General features: G+C 35.7%; 2 pseudogenes; one reads left to right on the forward strand and one right to left on the reverse strand.

Annotated features, from left to right (window-relative positions):
• LOC127696720 (UDP-glucuronosyltransferase 2B15-like) overlaps positions 1-22,008 on the forward strand; it is a 41,577-nt pseudogene that overhangs the window by 12,858 nt on the left and 6,711 nt on the right.
• On the reverse strand, positions 1,787-13,044 carry LOC127696525 (UDP-glucuronosyltransferase 2B7-like; annotated as a pseudogene).

The following is a 22,008-nucleotide window of genomic DNA, read 5'->3' on the forward strand; positions in this document are numbered from 1 at the left end:
TTAAGGTTATATTGGTGATGAAACTCATTATTCCATGCTTCAAGATAGTCAGGAACCCATCTATTGCATAGTTATTAATGGCGTTATTTTCACTTTTGAGTTTTGCTTATACAAGGTCATCTTTTTGCCTCTTTTAGTAATTTAAGACAGGATCAACCAGTTTATATTCATGCAAGGAATTAGTCATCTCTTTCTCGTGATCATTAACCTCCTCATCTTTGTTAAGTCTTTTGAGAACAGTCTAAAGCAATGCCCATGTGACCCAAAATTGAAAGAGGATCCTTTTCCTCTTGTTTATATACTTTTTAAAATTTATTCAAATGCAGTCCCATACTTCTTCACCTAAGCTGACATCTGCAAACTATGGGTTAGGATTATAATCACAAGTATTTGAAATCAATCTAGTAGTTGTGACTTTGATACACATATTCCTGGTTTCTTTAAAGAAAAATGCACAAGTTCAACATATGACAAAAGCTTACCAGTTTTCTGCCCCATTATTCTCATTCACCTGTTTCTCTGAGGGTCCTCAATCTCCTATAACAAAGACGACTTTAAGCCCCCTCAAGACCACTTGTTATAGCTCCAGAGACAGTAAGACCTGGTAGAATGGAGTTGATAAATGAAGTAGACTAAAATCTCGTAAAATGGCCAACTTTATTCAGACAATCAAATAATGCATATTCTGAGGATTCACAAATGTCATATGTGTGGAGATCACATTATTTAAAGTTGTACGCATTCACAATGACAGAAGTTGTATGACAAAAACATGTTTTCCATAGAGGGACATGAAGGACAGTTTAAACACTATCTGAAAGGCAGTATCAAGCAATGTGTATTGCTATATAGACTCACTCCTATCTGGTACATCTGGGAATGTGACATATACAAATACCAAGGACAAGTTTGTGTTTTGAATAAACTGAGATCACTGGGTTTGTTAGTGATCTTGGAGACTTAACAAAGACAAAATAGGAATCATTAAACATAATTGAAATTAGAGATTAATGTTAACTTGTGGTTAGCAAAAAGCAAATTTAAGGAGACCTTTTAAAGAAAAAGAAAAATAGTAGCTATCTTCAATTGCTTCACTCTACTAAAAATTTCAACTATCAGTAGGTATTTTTACTCATAAAACTGTATTTACTCTAAAATTAAAATCTACCTAGTTCTAATGCTGAGAATCCCAGTTGTATAGTAATAAGTTACCTATTGTCATTATAACTTCACTATTTGTCTGGTGCTTCCATACCTGTTATGAGCCTCAGTGATTATTTCCATTTATATATATATATATATATATATATATATATATATATACATATATATGTATATATATATATATATATATATATATATATATATATATATATATATACAATTTCAGTAATCTAAATTATCCGAAAACTCTAAAAATTTTTTTTAGTAAAACAACTGAAAAGCATTTTGGTCTTGGGGTATTAGTGTACTTTTTTTTATTCCAGAGCTTTGCAGAATGCAAGAGAAATATGTCAGGTTAAATTCAGACTCTAAAACAAAAATAATGAAAACAAAAACAAAAACAAAAAAATCACTGCCATTCCCTTGCTGTCTAAAACAGCTTTTTGTCCCCATCATTATTTATTTCTTTAAGTTAATTGCTGCTCCTTGGATCTTCTCATGAGAAATTATGTATAAATGAGCTTGTGACTGTGACATAGCACAGGGATAGAAGATCTGCTCAGCATACATGTGTAAAGTCATGGGTTCAATACAATACAAATAAATAAATACACTATTATACTCACGATGGCTCATTGATGACTGTCTTAAGTGCACTGAGCAAATCTGCTCTTGACATTGTATGAAAGTCTACTGAAACTGCTGTTCCTTTGGCCATCATGTGTGCAATGTTGTCATGTTGTTCTCCAAATAAAGAGATGCCGACCATGGGGATCCTGTGATGGATCGACTCATAGATGCCATTGGCTCCACCATGAGTTACAAAAGCTTTAGTTTTAGGATGACCTAAGATCAGAAGAACATCAAAAAATATACTCATTAGAAGTTTTAAAATGTAAGTGTGCAATAAAGTACTCAGAGAGGTGGGGTAATTTTTAATATAAAAATTAATTTGAATTGCCTAAATTGCTTTAATATCTCAGATTAAGAATTACCTAAGTAAGAGAGCTGTACCTTAGGTTTTCTTTATTGTGGAGCTATGGTTATGGAAGACGTAGTTGAGGGATGAATGACAGATGTGGTGTGTGTCCTGGTATGTGGTTTGTGATGAAAAGTGATGATCAGTTGAATACACAAAGTATATATCGGATGGAGGAAATGAATGATGAGAACAGCATGTCTTTGTTATATAACTTGTTGACAAAGAGTTCATATGTTCTTAGTGCCACTCATTGCATTTCTGACTCTTCGTCCCATTACACTCCTCCCCTCCCAAGATAAATAATGCAACTAGATGCTTGAGAAAACAATCGGGAAATAACAATAATAGGCTTGCTTACTAGTACACACACACACACACACACACACACACACACACACTCTGTCTCTCTGTCTTTGCCTGCCTGCCTGCCTGTCCATCCACTTGCCTGTGCACTCACCCATTTGTCCATCTGCCAATCTGTCTGTGTCTCTGCCTCTGTCTGTCTCTGTCTCTGTGTCTCTGTGTCTCTGTGTCTCTGTGACTCTGTCTGTCTGTCTGTCTGTCTCTCTCTCTCTCTTTCTGTGTGTGTGTGTGTGTGTGTGTGTGTGTGTGTGTAGTTTGGATGGAATTTTGCAAAGTGAGGTGATACTGCACACAGGAAACAGACTGTTAACTAAAAACCTAGTGCCAGGAAAGGGAAACTTCACTTTGAGTTTTTGGGTTACAGAGGTGTGGATGCTTGTTGGGTTTCCTTCAGGGAGGGGGCAGGTGGTGATTGTTAAGGACTTTCTCCAAAAAAATAAACTTTCCTCCTTGATTGCCTCTCATAGCTTGAATATAAGACCTCATTGCTGAATACATAATACATTTCAGACATAGGGCCTGAAGGAATTAAGATGAAACTGACTTGGACACCTCTTCTCTAAAGATTTTCATAATATTGGAGTTGCTACAGATCTCTAGGGAGAAATAGCCCCTGCTTCCTCTTAGGAGTACCACAAAAATAAGCTACACAACTATAACATTTTCAGAGGGCCTGGGGTAGACCCAGGCAGACTACATGATTATTAGTTCAGTCTCTGAATCCCTATAATCCCATTGATTCTCTGATTTGTGTTTTCAGTAATTGATTCTCAGCATCTTACCAAGGTCATTCTGTGTTAACCACTCGAACACTCGAGTATTGGGTCCTAAGGTGGCTGGTTTCTTGCCCTCAAATCTCCATAGAACCTGTTAGATGTTGGACAATAATTTATGTAAGGATACAAAATTTAAAATATACTATTTTAGAAGTTAGTCACTGCTTAATTAAAAGTGCCTTTTATAGCACAGGTGTGGAAATCAGAGAAAGAGTCATTAAAATAATTAAAAAACCTGAGACATAGACTGTATTACCATCATCTGTGTTTCTCTGTACAGTTACTCAGGCTGAATGCAATCATGATTTTCCATGTGCAGTTATATGCACACATGAGACAGTTAATGAAACATGCATGCATTTAAGAACAGTTTGGTTATTTACTATAGCACTTCAAATTTTCCATTTTTAATTTCATGCCAGATTAAATAACCTGACAGTTTATGTTCACTTATCCTATGTTTTTTAAGATTTTACAGTTTTTAAAAATTATTATTTATTATTAATTTTGGCAAGAATTCCATATCCACTAATCTCTCTGTTCAGAAGTTTTTACAAAGGTGCCATGATGGCAAATCTGACAATTGAGTTGTCTGTCTGTACCATCCTCACAGACTGGTAGGCATTTATTTACATTGGTCACTAACCTGTCCGTGAATTTGTCACCCTTGTTCATATTCATCTTTATGATTGGTGTGATGTATTAAAGTTCAGATGTGGTAGATTATGTTTTATACCTTTTGAAGAGAGAGCTACCTGGACATTTTCTGATATAAAGCTTGTTTCTGCTTGACTCTATATTCCCCCATTTCTTCCTAAATGGGAGGAATTTTACTCTACTGTGTTAGAGACATCAGGCTTGATCATGTATGGTTGGCTAGCCATAAGGAAAGGGACCAATTCCACCTTCTCTTTTACATCTTCCTGTTTCAGATTTTGGCAGGTTCCTCTCTAGAAGGGCTGATCCTCTTCTTTTTTTTTCCCATAACAAACATGGCATAAAGGGACTGTGAAGGTGAACATCAGTCTCCCTTTCCCCAAAAAGTCTCCTGGATGGTAACTAAGTAATTCTACTTTAGCATTTTTGTAAATACCGAAGGTTACCTGAGAAATCTACATGTTATATTACCCACCCCCAATCTGCTAGCAAAGTTATTAAATCAAACATTTTTTGAATAAATATGGGTGTTCTATCAGTGCTTGACAACACAAGACTATATATTATTTGCAGGTCTGAAAATTTTACACCTTTCCCCCCCTATTTTCCTCCAATATTCTCTAGAATCTGTGTGGGCATTTTTTTTTAAAGAACTGCATGTTGGCAAAGAAGATGTGCATTTGAGTTCTGAAAATTTTTTGAATAAATTTATTCTTGATTTTCTGTATTCAAACAAGGCTAAAGCAAAAGGAGCAAGTGACTGATAAGTGTTTAGCTATTTTGTGTAGTTTGGTTCACAACTGCTGTGCTTGCCATTCTTCTCTGTGACCACATTTATGTCAGCGTTACCATCAATTAAAAGAACACAATCTACAAAACTTCAAAATCTTATTTTTATACTGTCTAAGGCAAACCATAATGCTTGATAACGCATAAAGGAACATCCTGGAATTGGATCTTTCTACCCTTCATAAACTCAGTAGAGAGTTGGCTTCCATTGGGGCATCGTTTTACCTTCTGTGGAATTTATGCCAGGGCTGATGCAATTGTATATGCCCTTTCTTGTGTTATGTTCCTGATCATCAACCCCAGAGAAAACACCACCACACCATGTTCTCCTGAGCTCTGTGCAAACTCTTCCATATCCTGTGAATATGAAGAATGTTTTACTGCCAAAAATCACTAAGAGCAAAATGAAGTTTTATAAGAATAAGTACCAATGTTCAAACACATCCAAGAAAATCATTGCTGTCTTAGTCATTGTATGTTCACAGGAGCAGCACTATGCATATTCACATCTTTAAGCAGCAAGTATTCTAACTATTATCTTCTGAAAAATTAAAATAATATGTACATCATATGATGTGATCTAAAAATTGTAATCCTCATTGACATTTAATTTTTAACCTATAGAGAATATGATTTCTACATTTCTTCATTTCCATCTAAACTTTCTGTGACTGGTGACTTAGTGTAAATGACAGTGATACAAAACTGTTCAGTGAAATATATTTATATAAGTTCCTCAGTGTGAAACTTTTACCCTATCTGATTTAGGGCATTAAAGGGTTCGACTCATGGTATGCACTCACTAATAAGTGGATATTAACCTAGAAAACTGGAATACCCCAAACATAATCCATACATCAAATGAGGTACAAGAAGAAAGGAGGAGTGGCCCCTTGTTCTAGAAAGACTCAGTGAAGAAGTATAGGGCAAAACCAGAACGGGGAAGTCGGAAGGGGTGGGTGGGAGGACAGGGGGAGAAAAGGGGGCTTATGGGACTTTCGGGGAGTGGGGGGCTAGAAAAGGGGAAATCATTTGAAATGTAAATAAAAATATATCGAATAAAAAAAATAATGAAATTTAAAAAAAATTTCCTAAAATGTGATATTTACATATAAAATTTTTATAATAATTTTAAAAAGCTGTCTTTATAAAATTATGATACATATTGTTATACAAAAGTTGATTTTACTTCCTGTAGTTTATATATATATATGTATATGTATATGTATATGTATATGTATATGTATATGTATATGTATATATATACATATGTATACACACACACTGTGTAGGGTTTATGTATAAATATTAACAAGACACGACATCTTTGGAAAGGGGTTGAATTCCCTTGAACTGGAGTTACAGGCAGTTGTGAACTGCCAGATGGGTGCTGGGCACTGAAGCAGGGACCCCTGGAAGAGCAGCCAGTGCACTCTAATATCTGAGTCATCTCTCTAGCCCCTTATTTCCTTTTTGTAAAGGAAAGAAGTCACAAGAACATTTGATAAGTGATAGGATAATGGGGAATTTTGTAAGGCAAAACTATTAACTCTAATATGTAGTTTTATTGAGAGCAATAGATTTATATATAGAAAGATGTGTATGTGTGTGTGTGTGTGTGTGAGAGAGAGAGAGAGAGAGAGAGAGAGAGAGAGAGAGCACATAAACGTGAGCTAAGAGCTAAGAGAAGGACAGAAGACAAAAGACAAGCTTCAGAAGTATTTCCCTTCTAACAAAGCTGTGACTAGTGAGAAAAAGAGAGCTATGAAGCCAGCACAGCTGTCTGACACAGTCAGGCAAGGCTGAGCAAAATGTGGTTTTCACTATTGTGCTGGCTTTCATGCTGGGTTTTTGATCTCTATGCATTGCATTTGTCAGGCACTCTATACATTATGATTTATTTATGTCTTTTCCCCAGAAAATTATTTCTGTTTTCAAAGAAGTAGTGTTATTTGCCCCTACTCAGGAGTTTTCCTTGCCATGGAGATTGTGAATAGCACAGAAATATTGGATTTCCCTAGAGTTTCCTTGGCACACCTACCCCTAAGCAAACTCAAAACACATAGATTTGGGACAGATAAGAGTGTGGGCTCCCTCTTACCTGCAGTATACAGGACAGTGCCTCCAGGAAATAAAAACATAACAAGTGAATTTGGCCAAAACCACCTTTGTGAATACGTACATATTAGAACTGATATAAAAGAAATATAAGTACTTGCCAAAAATAAGGAAACTGGCTCAGACTGTTACTTTGAGGTCATTTACCTAGAAAACAAGTGAATAGAACAACTCAACCTGTGGCCTGGGTGAGCTTTCAAACTTTAAGCCTGGCCATCTCACAAGTTGGACTTCAAACACTTTGCATTGTTCAAGGTTTGGGAACTCTCCTAGACTGACTAAGCAGAGAGAGTCATGAAGCCAGCACTTTTATCTGACACAGTTGGAAAAAGCTGAGCTGACTGCTGTTTTCACCTTTGTGTGGCTTTCATCCTGGGTTTCTAATCTCTGTGTGTCACATTTTTTAGTGTCTCAATGTCCTGTCAAATATGGTATCCTATGTCATAAATGATCAATTGTGTACTCTAAAATGATTTGATATTAGTAACACTTATTCTCTCTGTACTTTTAATACTTGTCCAGGGACAAGGTGAGTATGATTGGGATTTCTTTTTAAAATGTAAAATTGCCTCTTGTGGAATTGGTGTAAATAAAGAAACATCCTGATGACTACTCAGAGATGCCAGCTTCTCCCAGCCCTTGTTTTTGACTCATTCATCCATAATTCTCTCTTCCCGTTTCTTTGCTCTTCTGCTCTGACTGCTGGGGCTGTCCCCCAGCATCCTTCCACATTTGTGTTTATTTCCCTGGATGAAACTCAGGTTATCAGGATTTTAGGCTTGTCCTTTGCCTGCTGAGCCATTTTTGAGACTGAAAATAGAAGTTTTAACACAGAATATTAGAGTTAATAGTATATAACTTAGGTTAAAATCTAGCTTGGGAAACATAATTACAACAATTATTACCACCAATGATTATTATATTGTTTCACACTGTTTTCCTTGCCTTATTTCCCTTGTTCAAACACTGCCTACTTCTCTATGGAAATGGAGAAATCCTTAAAGTACAGGATAGAATGTAACTACATGCATATGGAATTGGCCATTGATCATGGAAATTTACTGTGCATAGCTTAAATGATTAACATTTAAACCTCATTTGACAGTAACCATTTAAGACTTTTTCAGTGGCCAGTGAGATGGCTCAAAACTGGTACGATTGGTAGGATTCTTGTTGCTGACTTTGATGGCCTAGATATTATCCTTGTCATTCACAGGCTAGAAGAAAGAACTCCTACATTAATATATATACCATGAAGCCCTTCTCCCTGCATATACACACAGTAGTATATAGGTATATACACTTAACATAAAATAAAAATAAATGAAAAATATTTTAATGTTATATACTGTCAGTATTATAAAATTACAATATATCTTTGAGTATCATAATATATGTGGTTTAAGAAAGCTTTCTCTCTAATCAACTTACATTTGTGATGTGTATTTCATAGTGGATAAAATGGTATAATGATAGGGTAATTTAAATCTGATTACTGTTTTCATAAGCAAGTGGTGGGAATAATTAGGTGTTCATGTGCAGTAAATGTATTTTTCTATGATTATTCTGGCAGGTGATGCCAGGGACAATGTTATTCAAAGAGCTTTAGGGATCTCCTGTAGTCTATCATAGGATTACATGATACATAAGACTACAAGAAACATTATGAGTCTTTCCCAGAGAGGAGCACCAAACTATTTACCCAATACCTAGAATATTGAGAAATCTGCCCCTTAAACTGTGTACATATACATACATATGAACAATAGTCAATGGAATAAAATACTGTATTATATGTTTTTCTGTACATAGTATGTTCTGTGTGTGTATGAGAGATAATTAAAAATTAAAGAAAAACTAACAAAAACCCTCAGCCAATAGCATAAATTCTCCCTTTTATTCCCTATGCTACATAAATCTGAGATGTGCATGAATTGGTGGACTATAATCAAGGAAATGTTGAGTATTTCTTAAATATTATTTAGGGCAAACATTCATGATATTGAGGAATCTTTCTCTTCTTTTTCTCTTCTCTTTAAGCAAGAAACCTGTTGAACAACCTTGACATAGATTTTCATCTTGTTGTCAAATTTAAACATTTGCTTTATAAATATGAATGGCATATGCAAATTTAGGATGCTGTCTTAAAGTACTGAATTTCTCATTATTGAGCAAGGTAAATCTAAGTTTTCTTTAAATATAAGAAAATTACTAGTTTTAGTAAACCATTATATTTGGAATGCAATTGTCCTCCTGTATGCTCAGTGGTACATCCTGTGGTTGCATTTCATGGTACATTTTGGGGAAGTTTTTAGAAACTTTAAGAAATGAAGCCTACTTAATACCAGAATGTAACTGGCTTATTCCATTGGAGGCAATCCAACTAAGTCTCTGCTTCCTGTCCTTCATAGTAAAAACAGATCATTCTGCACACATATGCCCCCCAAAGGGTCTGTCTTATCCTAGGATCAGAACTAACTGAGCCAAGTCCTGAAACCTCTGAGGTCATGACCAACAAATCTCATTTACAGTTGTAGCTTATTGTGTCAGCATTGTTATAATCATCTAACAGTAATAACAAAAAAAGCCATGATGGACATACTCAGCATTAACTTAGCATTGCCCTCTAATAACCTGAGATGTTTATTTTATTGGTTTAAATCTTCCAAACATTATATGATCTTGGTAGTATTAGACTCTTATTATATGTACTGAGATTTGTAAGACTCTATTCAAGGTTCATCTTCTTTCCTACCTGGACTGCACCATTAACCTCCTATAGGTTTCTTATTTCCTCTCTCACTCCGGTGCAATCCAACTGGGAACTGAATCTTGTAGACTTTTTTTTTTAAAGGAAATTGTGATCTTACCTCTCATTTCCCTTCTGTTCTCTGTGTTCTATTGTAAAGGTTTGAAAGATCTGTTGATCAAAATCCCCTGCTTTGCACACATTCCCCCTTGCTGGTCCCAGAACTTGCTCTCACTAATCTAGTGGCATATTTTCTTGCATATTGCTTAGCTATATTATTGACATCTTCATATCTTAGTGTTTTTTGTAAATTAATGAGTTTAGAGTTTGTTTTATTATTTCTATTCAATGGCTTCTTTAGATTATCATCGTTTCTTTAAAAATATATTTCATTTAATTTTTATTAATGGATTATTAGACATTGTGGTTTGGCAGATGCACTTTTATGTTGTTTCATTGCATGTCAGGAAGTTATTCAGTTGTATGCTAGTCGTTTTGCAGGGTTTGTAGGAAAGAACATCATTTTAAGATCATTGAATTAAGCTGTTTCCCCATGGCTCTCCAATTATTCCATAAATGGAAGGAAATGCATACTGTTCAACTGTTCTAACTAGGAGCATCTATTTGACCAGATGCTTTTCCCTACTTATCATTCTTTTTCACTGGAAGGGAAGCTAAAAGTATGATGTACAACCATTTGTAATGAAGCAAAATAAAACAAAACTCAAAGAATGTATTTACCTTAGGCAAAGGTTTGGCAGGTTTGCAGTGGAGTCCTCCAACAAACTCAATATTTGGTAAGGATGGGCGAGGAAACTCCAAGTCCCAGTAGGATCGAATGAGCCACATTTCTGCTTTCTTCATGGTGGCAACCATAGACACGAATTGAGCGTTGAAGAGCAAATGATAACATAAGTATTGCCGTGTGAATAACATACTGTCTGAACAATGTTATTTACACGGCAATACTTCTGTTACCTGAATTCTAAAGTGTTGAACTAATATGACTCAAAGAAACAAAGTGTGCATTTATAAAACAATTATATCTATTTGTATTAATACAGTTAAATTGTAATTTATTTTTGGTATACTGAATGTATACTTGTTAAAGGAAAATGGAAATGATATGTTAGTGTCATCTCAAGAATTCCCAAATCCTATTTTCATCCAATCTCCTAGGCTTCTATATATTTGACATGCATTTTGCTCCTTTAAAGCTTCAGAATGATATATGCAAATATAAGGGACATTCTAGCTCGAGACTCAAGCTCCCTCAGCATAAGGATTGGCACAAACTTTTGAGGAATCAAGTTACATTCTATAACAAAGAAACTATCTCTTGACTCTCAGTTTTCTAAGAGAATTATGTGGGCAATGCCTGGAAGAATTCTGGCACCTAACCCCATTTTTTTTCTGCACACTAGCAATGCAATAATATGAATTTCTCTGTAGAAATATTACAAATATTATGTGCAAAGTTTTCAGGAAGTATGAGAATCTAATTTTTTACAGATACATTTTTACAGATACATTATTTTATTTTTGTTATACTTTACATTCTTTTTTCTTTTCTTTATTTACAAAGAAACATTTATTTCAAATGTTATCCCCTTTCCTTGCTTCCCCTATGGAAACCCCTATGGAAACTCCCCTCACCTGCTTCCATGAGTGTGATTCCCCACCTACTCCAGCCTCCAAGCCCTGGCATTCCTTTGCACTGGGGCATTGAGCCTTCACAGGACCAAGTACCCTTGCTTAATTGTGGCCTTCGTACCTAAACTAGGGGACTGCAATTGCAGACAATGCAAACCAGATACTTTTGGGTCCAAGCTTCAGGAGTTTTAATACTTTAAAATAGAGATTTGGATGTAATGTTGTAGAGTGAGTCTTGAGGGATGAATATGTAATTAAAGCCTCAGTATGTCTTTAAAAAGGGAATTCTTTCGAAGGTAAGGAAATAACATTTTAATTTAAAGAAAAAAAAATCACAGTCTAACAAAGCAAAACAACTTCCCAAATGTTATACAACATAGAAACTGTTAAATATATTACTCTTTTAAAATTTATCAGGCTTAGGGGGGAGATTGTTCAGCTGCTGAGATGCTTGCTGTAGCTGCACCAGGACCTGCATGTGGATGCCCATTTAGGCAGAGGTACCTAAAACCTGTACACCTTTACACCTGTGCTTATGAAGCAGAGTTAAGTGGGTCCCTGGAGCTATTTACCAGGCCACTCTGCCAAATTGTTAAGGTTCTGGTTCAGTGAAAGTTCTGTATTGTTAAGTAAATTAGGAAGGGATGGAAGTAGACAATGGATGTTGACATCTGGTCTTTATTTTCACAAGCACACATGTGTATGTGCACTTACATGCAGTCTGAACACAAGTACACATAAAACAGACACATAACACATTAGGGAAGTACCTTATCTTTTTTAAAACAAAGAAAAATATGATAAAATAATATGGAATTTTTTAGAGAAAGCTTGCACCCCCCCCCCCCAACTTGTACCTGAATTACTTCCTAAAATGCTGTGGACCAGAACTGCTACCAGCTTCTTCTTGATAAGTAATATAACCTCTCTCTTAGGTTTAGTGAGATTGTTAGACAATGTTGTATTCCATTTAATCATTTCAGAATGAGAGACAAGTTTGTTCCTTAGTATGTCTTTAAAAGCAATGAACGTTAGACACCCACTCCAGTGATGAGATGCACGACTTACCTAAATTTTCACTGAAAAATGGATCCCAATCCTTAGCAGGAAATGACTCAAACCACAAGTCAAAATAAAGTAAACTTATCATATTTCATACTCTCTCCATGAATGCTATTTGACCACTTAATCCTGACAAAATAATAGGCACATAAGAGGGAGGGTAGAGTTGGCCCCCACTGTACTTTTCTATTCCATAGCCATTTCCAAAGTGAAGATTGTACACAAAAGGTAACTGCAGTAGCTCAGCTTTAAGCTCACCACAGGGACCAATAGCATCTGAAAGAACAACATCAAACTTGGATTCCTTTAGTTTTGTCATAAGTTGTTTGTTTGAAACTACTTCTCTACAGAACCTTAACCACAAATCAGAATATTTCCCAAACACTGTGTTTAATGCTGCGTAGTATCTCAAACATGAATCCTTTGGTACATCATATGTCCATATATTCACCCACTGGGTATAAAACTTTTCTGCTTCATCATTATTGAAAACTGTAAGAAATATTTCATATGTAAGACCACATGCTTTTTTGGGATCAAGAAAAATGGAAGATGAAGGTCTCAGAACAGTGACTTCATGGCCTCTCTATGTAAGTTCATCCAGCAATATCTTTAAATTCATCCAGTGACTGTATTCCATTGGCCACACCAACATTTTCCCACAGTTCCCAGACCTGAAGCAGAAAATTAAACTGTAGCAGGAGCAGAGCAGAAATCTACTTGACAGGCATCCTGGAAATCAAAGTCCTTCTGTTCTTTGTGTTTCCTTTTGCCACTGTTTGAGATTTTATCCAAGAAGCATTAACCAAGTAGTTAAAATATAACTTGCATTGCTCAAAGTCAATAATGGAATGACCACTAGTTTTGAAGAGAAAAAAATAGATAGTAAATGTTAATTATTCTCTGTTACATGAAAGTGTTTAATGTCTCTTTTATGATGGAGCATTTGCAATAAACCAGGAGGTGATGTCCTCATATTCATTTGTTAATGATATATGGATATTAAAATATTCTTAAATGTCTCACAAAGGCATTGCCATCATATTTTAGCTGCTCTCTGGATTCTCCTCCATACAGAATTGAAAGTGTATTAATTTACAAAGTTGCTCATTATTTCTTCCCCATAACCAACCAAAAAATTTTGTATCAATGTTGATCAATCATTCATGTAATCCAATTCAAAAATTTAAGTTATGTGACAAATATTTTGTTTTATACTTGTAATAAACCATAGACCTGTTGACCATAAGTGTCCAGGAATTTCATGAGAAGCAATTACCTCATTCAGTCCCTTTCACAAAGTCCTCAAACCTGGAAACATGAAAGCAGCAATTTCACTGGTAACTTTTATGAAGGACCAAAGTATAAAAGGATGTGTTGAGATTACACAATGTAGGTATAATGGACTGAAGTAATAGATGACTGAGGCAGAATACCATTTTCTGAACATTACAGAACCATTTCCCATATGACTCCCAATGGCTACGATTGCATGAACATAATCTGTACCACATTATCAAGCCATAATCTCAGGATGTAGAGGGGATACATGAAGTTCTCTCCCGACCTGAGGAGTTACTGGCAGGTTATGGCTGCTAGGAAGGGAGAAGCAGGAGCTCCCTCCATGCTTCAGAAGATGGCTTTATTCCTATCTACATCCTGGAAAGTCTATGCGAACTCATCTGGGTTTTAAAAAAAGTGGATCTGAGGTTGGGAATGGAAATCGGCAGTGGTAGGGTAATGAGAAAGGTGGAGTGGAGGGCAAAACTCATGAGTCAAAACATATGCTTGTCTGAAATTCTCAAACATTAAAATTATTGACACTTAGAAGGAAACTGAGCACAAGGCAGATATAGTCTCTTCTCCAAAAACAAGTCAGTATGAAAGTGAACTTAACCTGCCATGTCAGAATATGTAAAGACTCCTAGTAGCATCTTCATGCCCTGGATGTAAGAAGACACTGTCTCTTACACTGTATCTCAGAGTCTGCGTAGCTGGTTTGGTGGGCTTTACAGTTAGCACACTACTGCATTTTACCAGAATAAAAATACCATGTATATCACCATATTCTCTTGCATAAATTATCTTGAGATGTCTTATAAAGTAGCTGGCCAAGTTACACATGGTCCCTATACCTTAGATTACTCTGGCCTAAAATCCTATTATTTAGTTCTGCATATATCCAGAATGTCATAATAAGGGCCTTTTCAGTATTTCCTTATCTGAGAAATAAAAAGATATCGTTGGAAATTTCTGCATAGATAGACCCTAATGATTATCTCCACAATACCCTAGATATTTCTTAATCAATTAAAGTTGATAGTTGAAATTAGCCATCATACCTTCTTTTATATAAAATTTATATAGTTCTCCCACCATATAGACAAAGCACAAAACAGTGCTACAAAATTTATGAAAAACAAAACAAAACAAAAAAATCAACAAGATAACCTTTGTTTCCAAAGGAGCAAGAAACTTTCTACCAACAGATTACTAAGAGTGAAATTGGCATATTTCCTTATAAAGATTTCAAAATGGGAATAAGGCAATTTTGGGTTATTAGACAACACTGTTCAGCCATTTGAGAAAATTAGAGAGTATACATAATGAATGAGATATTTCCAGAGATGGAGCTCAATATATATACATGATAATAGCTGCCCAGTAAATGTTCTGAAATTCGTAGCAACAGGTCTTTTTGTGTGTTTATTTTTAAATTGAAAATAAATTATTTTTTCATAATATATATCCCAAAGACATTTTCCATTCCCTCTACTCCTTCCAGTTCCTCCTACTACCCTCCCCTCAAAATATACACTCCTATTGTCTCTAGAAAAGAACAGGCTTCTAAGAGATAACACCCAAACATGACAAAAGAAAACATAATAAGTTGAAGCAAAAATTCTCACAGCAAGGCTAGACATAGTAACTTAACAGGAAGAAAAGAATCTTATCAACTGGTACAGGAATCAGAGAACTACTTGTTCTCACAGTTTCACACAATTACTAGGCTAATAGCTGTGTTGTCTGGGCAGAGGATCTGCTGTAGACCCATATAGGACCTGTGCTTGCTTCTTCAGGCTCTGTGAGCTCACGTGCCTCTTGCTCAGTTGATTCAGAGTGACTTGTTCTCCTGGTATCATTCATACACTCTGACGTTTACCACTAACAACAGCAAGTCAGTTACAAGTGTATCTGATCTTGAATGTAAGTTAGATGAAACAAGTAAGGCAGTCATGTAAATGGAAAAAAAAATTGAACATGACTTCAGAAAGCTTCAAAGACACTGTAAACAATTAGACATTGAACTTTTAGTTGTTTTGGAGTATAAAAGAGAAAACCTTGTTCCCCTCCTTGGAAAAAAATTTCCAAACAAAATTATTTGGAAAATGTATTTCTATCTGGAACTGACTGCAGTTACATCGAATGAGTTACCTGGAAGGGAAGCTGGGGATGTATGGGAAGGCGGCAAAAAGAGATGGAGACCAAGACAACACCTGCTATTCAAGGTCTCAAAGTTTAATGAAGAATTCCCAATAGATATAGGCAGGGGGAAAAGGCTGGAAGCTTCTCAGCAGAATCAGTTCAGTTGCTCTACAGGTGGCGAGTGTTTCTCAGTAAACTGCAAGTCCTTGAAGAATAGGCTTCACCTTTGTCTGAGCACTCCACTCTAGGTGGAGGGGATTATGGCTGACACAGGAGTTCCCACTCAAAGGCTGGGAGAGGAACTTCACATATGATTGATATCAAGTTCCTGCCAGGTGGCATGGCAACTCAATAAAAATCTCTTTAGAAATTTTTTTAGAAAAACTTTCTAAGTAAAATTATTTGGAAAATGTATTTCTATCTTTAGAAAGATTGGGACACCAAGGTTCAAGATCATCAATTCCTAATGAAATAGCATCAAATTTCACAGTGTGGTGAACGTGTTCATCAATTTGTCAAAGTACTGTATAAAGAAAAAAGAAAAACTAAAAGCACTAACATAAAATGAAATTTGCAATCATTGTAGAATTATTATTAGAGAAATCACCTGCGTCCAAGTATATACTCTATAAATCCAGAGACAATGAGGTAATACGTTCAGAAACAACAGAGAAAAGACTGAGACAACATATGTAACAAGATAATTTCTAAGAAATTAAGAAGTGGCAAGTCGGTGAGAAAGAATAAAACTGGTGGAATTTTTACCATCAGGCCAATTGTATAAGAAATGGACAAGGGAGTCCTGTACTAGAAGCAAAAGAACATGATAAAATAATCATATAAATATCTGAAAGACAAAAGCAATGGTAAAAGCAAATACAGAAAGGAGAGTGGAAAGTAATCATAAATTATAGATTATATGTTGAACTCACTTAAATAAATAATAAGAATGAGAATAAAAGTACACTAGCACATTCAAACAAGAAATAACTGCAGGAGATTATATGGATATATGCTTAGTTATAAATAATAACCTTGAATGTAAATGGAGATAATTCTTCAATACCTATATACATTTATTCCTTGAGCAAAAAATGACCCATCAAAATGAGACATTTCATACAAAAAATCTCACTTCAAGAGTAAGATGACACATGAACTTTAGGATAGATTAGCAGAGAAATACCATGCAAAAGGAAAAAATAAACTCTACAATTATCTCAAAAACTAGAATTAAGTAAGATACATTTCAAAAGTGATTAATAATTTTCAAAATTCTGTTTGATAAAAAGGATTTCAAATGTAAGCATATATATATGGTGCTAGAATATGTTCAATAACTATTTCTAGATGTGAGGATGGAAACAAATACATTGTAATCATATAATGCATTATTCTAGACTGTGAGGCAATGAGTATACAGAAATCACTCAATTTGCCTGAAGAACAGCACACCACATGTTATTTATAATATTTATTTTATTTTAATTTTTTATTAATCATTCCATTTGTTTACATCTAAAATAATATTCCACGTCCTGGTTACCCCTCCACAATACTTCCTATCCCACATCTGCCCTCTCCTCCCTCCTCTTTGCCTATATGAGGATGCTTCACCACCCATCCAACCTCTACCATCCCACCAACCCAACATCTGCCTAGCAGTGGGCATCAAACTTCCACAGGACCTAGGGCTGTCAGGCAAGGCCATCCTCTGGTACATACATATCTGGACCCTATGCATTCATTGGTGGGAGGTCTAGTCCCTGGGAGCACTGGGTAGTCCAACCAGTCAATGCTGTTCTTCCTATGGAGCTGCAATCCAACCCCTGCTTCTCCTGTCAAACTGGATTTATAATATTCTTTTATGTAGTTGTAGAAATGCTTTAAATAATTCAAGCCCTGGATTTTTTAAAAGGAACTTATCTTTGACACCTGACATCACCATGTTGTGTTCTGCATTGTCATTGCCTGCTGGACACACTCACCTGCTTACATCACAAATATTAGTATGGGATATAGTAGTAAGGTCCAGTTCCAAGATGAAATGCAAGTAGAAACATAGAATACTGGTACTTATGGATCTGGACCCTGTGCATTCACTGGTTGGTGGCATATTCTCTGGGAGCATTGAGTGGTCTGACAAGCCAATGCTGTTCTTCCTATGGGGATGCAATCCAACCTTTACACCTCCTGTCAAACTGGATTTATAATATTCTTTTATGTAATTTTAGAAATGTTTCAAATAATTCAAGACTTGTATTTTTTAAAAAGGAACTTATCTTTGGCACCTGACATCACCATGCTCTGTTCTGCACTGTCATTGCCTGCTGGACACACTCACCTGCTTATATCACAAATATTAGTATGGGATACAGTAGTAAAGTTCAGTTCCAAGATGTAAATGCAAGTAGAAACATAGAATAATTGCAGAACTGCACCTTGTCATACAATCTAGAAAAACAAAGACCTTTGTTTCTAGATTTGTATGTCACCTTGCGTTGAGAAATTTGGTACTGGGTACTCAGGATGGGACACTGAGCTCAGGATGACTTTAGCCAGAGACTCTGGTTCCTTGTATGCAAGGTGAGCAGCTGTGACTATCCAAAAGCACAGTCTGTGATCCTGAATGAATGTTAAAATAGGGTATCCCGAGGATTCTAGTCTGCAAGGGTTTGAAATTGTGAAATAATCACTCACATCCAACACAGCCCTAACAGAGCTCAGCAGACATGGCTTCCAGTCCTCTGCTGTTATGGACTTCAATATCTCTTTGTAAATCAATGGGTTGATCATTCAGGCTAACAATGGCAACACATAAAAAAAATTGATTTAAATTATTGCTGTAACCTGAGTGACCTAACTGATGTCTAAAGTAGATTTTACTCAATAGTTGCAGGATATGTATTTCATCTTTGGGACATTGCAAATTCTCCAACATATATCCTAAATTCTCCCCCTGCCCAGTCTTCAGCAAGTTCAAACAAGTTTAAACATTCAATATATCACATTTTTATTTTTTATTTCTTATTTTTTTAATTTTAATAATTTCTCTTTAACAGTTTCAACTAGATGGCCACTCTTGGTTTATTTTTGAAATTACCCTGGCATTTTGAAAGCCAGGAATAAGGTGACAGATTAGATCAGATCCTGTGAGAATGTAAATGTGAGCCTTACCTGCTGTATTGCTGTCCAGCGAACACCAGAGGTTTAAAGTTCAGGCCCTGTGACCTCTGTTGAGACTTTTATTGACATGAGAGATTATTGCCAGTTTCCAGGTTGCATGGCGTGTGGTCTTCATTTGATGGCTTCCTCCTCATTTTTAGTTTTATTGGTGAAAATATTTTATATTTTGAGATTATAATATAAAACATCATTTCTCCTTTCCCTTTCTGACTTCCAAATGCTCCCATATATCCTGACTGCAGTAACTGACTATTCTCCTGAGTTTGAAATTTCGCCTTCTTTTAAGTTGCAAGTACAAATCTCATGTATCACCACTTTTGCTCCTATAATTGCTCTAAGTGGGACTGGACAGGAGTGCACAAGGCACAGGAATAGTGGAGCAGCTGGGAAGAGAATCCTTCCAGTCTCCATCAGTACCTAGGAGCTAAGGCTTTCCCAGAGTCCTCCACACACAAACTCTGCACAAGAGAGAGCTGGAAGTGCTGACACACCTAAGATCACAGGTTTACAGGCCCACAGGAGGAACAACCTCCAGTCAAAGAAAGCAATACCTACTAACACCAGAGATAACCAGATGGTGAGAGGCAACCACAAGAACCATACCAACAGAAACCAGGGCTACTTGTCATCTCTAGAACCCAGTACTCCCACACCAGTGAGCCTTAGATACACTGGATGACTCTAAATTAAATTCACATTTCATGATGATGATATAGGACTTTAAGAAGGATATAAATAACTCCCTTTAAAAATACAGGAGAACACAGGTAAACAGGTAGAAGCCCTTCCTTAAAGAGGAAATATAAATATCCCTTAAAGAATTACAGGAAAGCATAACCAAACAGGGAAAGGAATTGTACAACACCATCCAGAATCTAAAAATGCAAGTAACTAAGTCCCTAAACTAAGAAAAGGAGATGACCATGAAGATATAAGAAGCCTACTGAACTCCAAATAGACTGAACAAGAAAAGAAGCTACTTTTGTCACATAATAATCAAAACACCAAATGCACAAAACAAAGAAAGAATATTAAAAGCAGTAAGGGAAAAAGTCAAATGACATATAAAGACAGAACTATCAGAATTACACCAGACTTCTAAAAAGAGATTTTAAAAGCTAGAAGATCTTGGGCAGATGTCATACAGACTCTAAGAGAACACAAATGCCAGCCTAGGCTAATATACCCAGCAAAACTCTCAATTACCATAGATGGAGAAACCATGATTTCCCACCATGTAAACAAATTTACATAATATCTTTCCACAAATATAGTTTTACAAAGGATAATGGATGGAAAACTTCAATATAAGGAGTGAAACTACACCTTAGAAAAAGCAAGAAAATAATCTTTTAATAAACCATGAAGAAGATAGCTACGTAAACATAATACCACATCTAGCAACAAAAATAACAGGAAGCAATAATCACTTTCCCTTAATATTTCTTAATATCAATGGACTCATTTCCCAAATAAAAAGACAGAGACTGACAGATTGAATACATAAACAGGACCCAACATTTTGTTGCATACTGGAAATGCACCCCAGTGTCAAAGACAGACACTACTTCAGAGTAAAAGGCTGGAAAACAATTTTCCAAGCAAATGATCTGAAGAGATAAGCTGGTTTAGCCATTCTGTTATAGAAAAAAATCGACTTTAAGCCAAAAGTCATAAAAAAAAAATAAGGAAGGACAATTCATACTCATCAAAGAAAAAATCTACCAAGATGAACTCTCAATTCTGAACATTTGTGCTCCAAATGCTAGGACATGCACATTAATAAAAGAAACTTTACTGACACTCAAAGCACACATTGCATCTCACACAATTCCAGTGGCTGACTTCAATACCCCACTCTCAACAACGGACAGGTCAGCAAAACACAAACTAACAGAGATACAGTAACACTAGTAGAAGGTATGGACCAAATGGATTTAACAGGTATCTATAGAATATTTTATCCTAAATCAAAAGAATATACCTTCCTCTAAGCATCTCATGGTACCTTCTCAAAAATTTACCATATAATCAGTCACAAAACAGTCCTCAACTGATACATGAACTAATCCAATGCATCCTATCAGATCACCATAAACTAATGTTGGTCTTCAATAATAGCAATAATAGTAAAAAGTCCATATACACATGGAAGCTGAACAATACCATATTCAATGATAACTTGATTAAAGGAAGAAATAAAGAAAAAAAGTTAAAGACTATTTAGAATTCAATGAAAATGAAGGCACAACATACCCACAATTCTGGGACAAAATGCAAGTAATGCTATGAGGAAAATTTATAGCTTTGGGTGCCTCCAAAAAGAAACTGCAGAGAGCATGCACAAGCAGCTTGACAGCTCATCTGAAACCTCTAGAACAAAAAGAAACAAATACACCCAAGAAGAGTAGACAGCAGGAAGTAATCAAACTCAGAGCTGAAATCAACCAAGTAGAAACAAAAAGAACTATGCAAAAAATCAACAAAACCAGGAGCAGGTTCTTTGAGAAAACAAACAGAATAGATAACCACTTAGCCTGAGTAACCAGAGTGCCCAGAGTCAGTATCCAAATTAACAAAATATGAAATGAAAAGGGATATATAACAACAGAAACCAAAATCATTAGATCCCACTACAAATGCCTACATTCAACAAAACTGAAAAATATGGTTGAAATGGACCATTTTCTAGGCAGATATCAAATAACAGAGTCAAATCAGAATTTGATAAAACATCAAAACTGTTCCATAACCCCAAAAGAAATAGAAGGAGTTATGAAAAGTCTCCCAACCAAAAAAAGCCCAGGACCAGATGGGTTTAGTGCAGAATTCTATCAGACCTTCAAAGAAGACATAATATAAATACTCTTTATACTATTACACAAAATAGAAACAGAGGGAACACTACCCAATTCATTCCATGAAGCCACATTTATGCTTATTGCTAAACCACACAAAGACCCAAGAAAGAAAGAGAACTTCAGATCGATTTTCCTTATGAATATTAATGCAAAAATACTCAATAAAATCACAAATTGAATCTAAGAACACATCAAAATGATCATCCATTATGATCAAGAAGC

Source organism: Apodemus sylvaticus, chromosome 11 (genome assembly GCF_947179515.1).
Source record: "Apodemus sylvaticus chromosome 11, mApoSyl1.1, whole genome shotgun sequence".
Lineage (NCBI taxonomy): Eukaryota > Metazoa > Chordata > Mammalia > Rodentia > Muridae > Apodemus > Apodemus sylvaticus.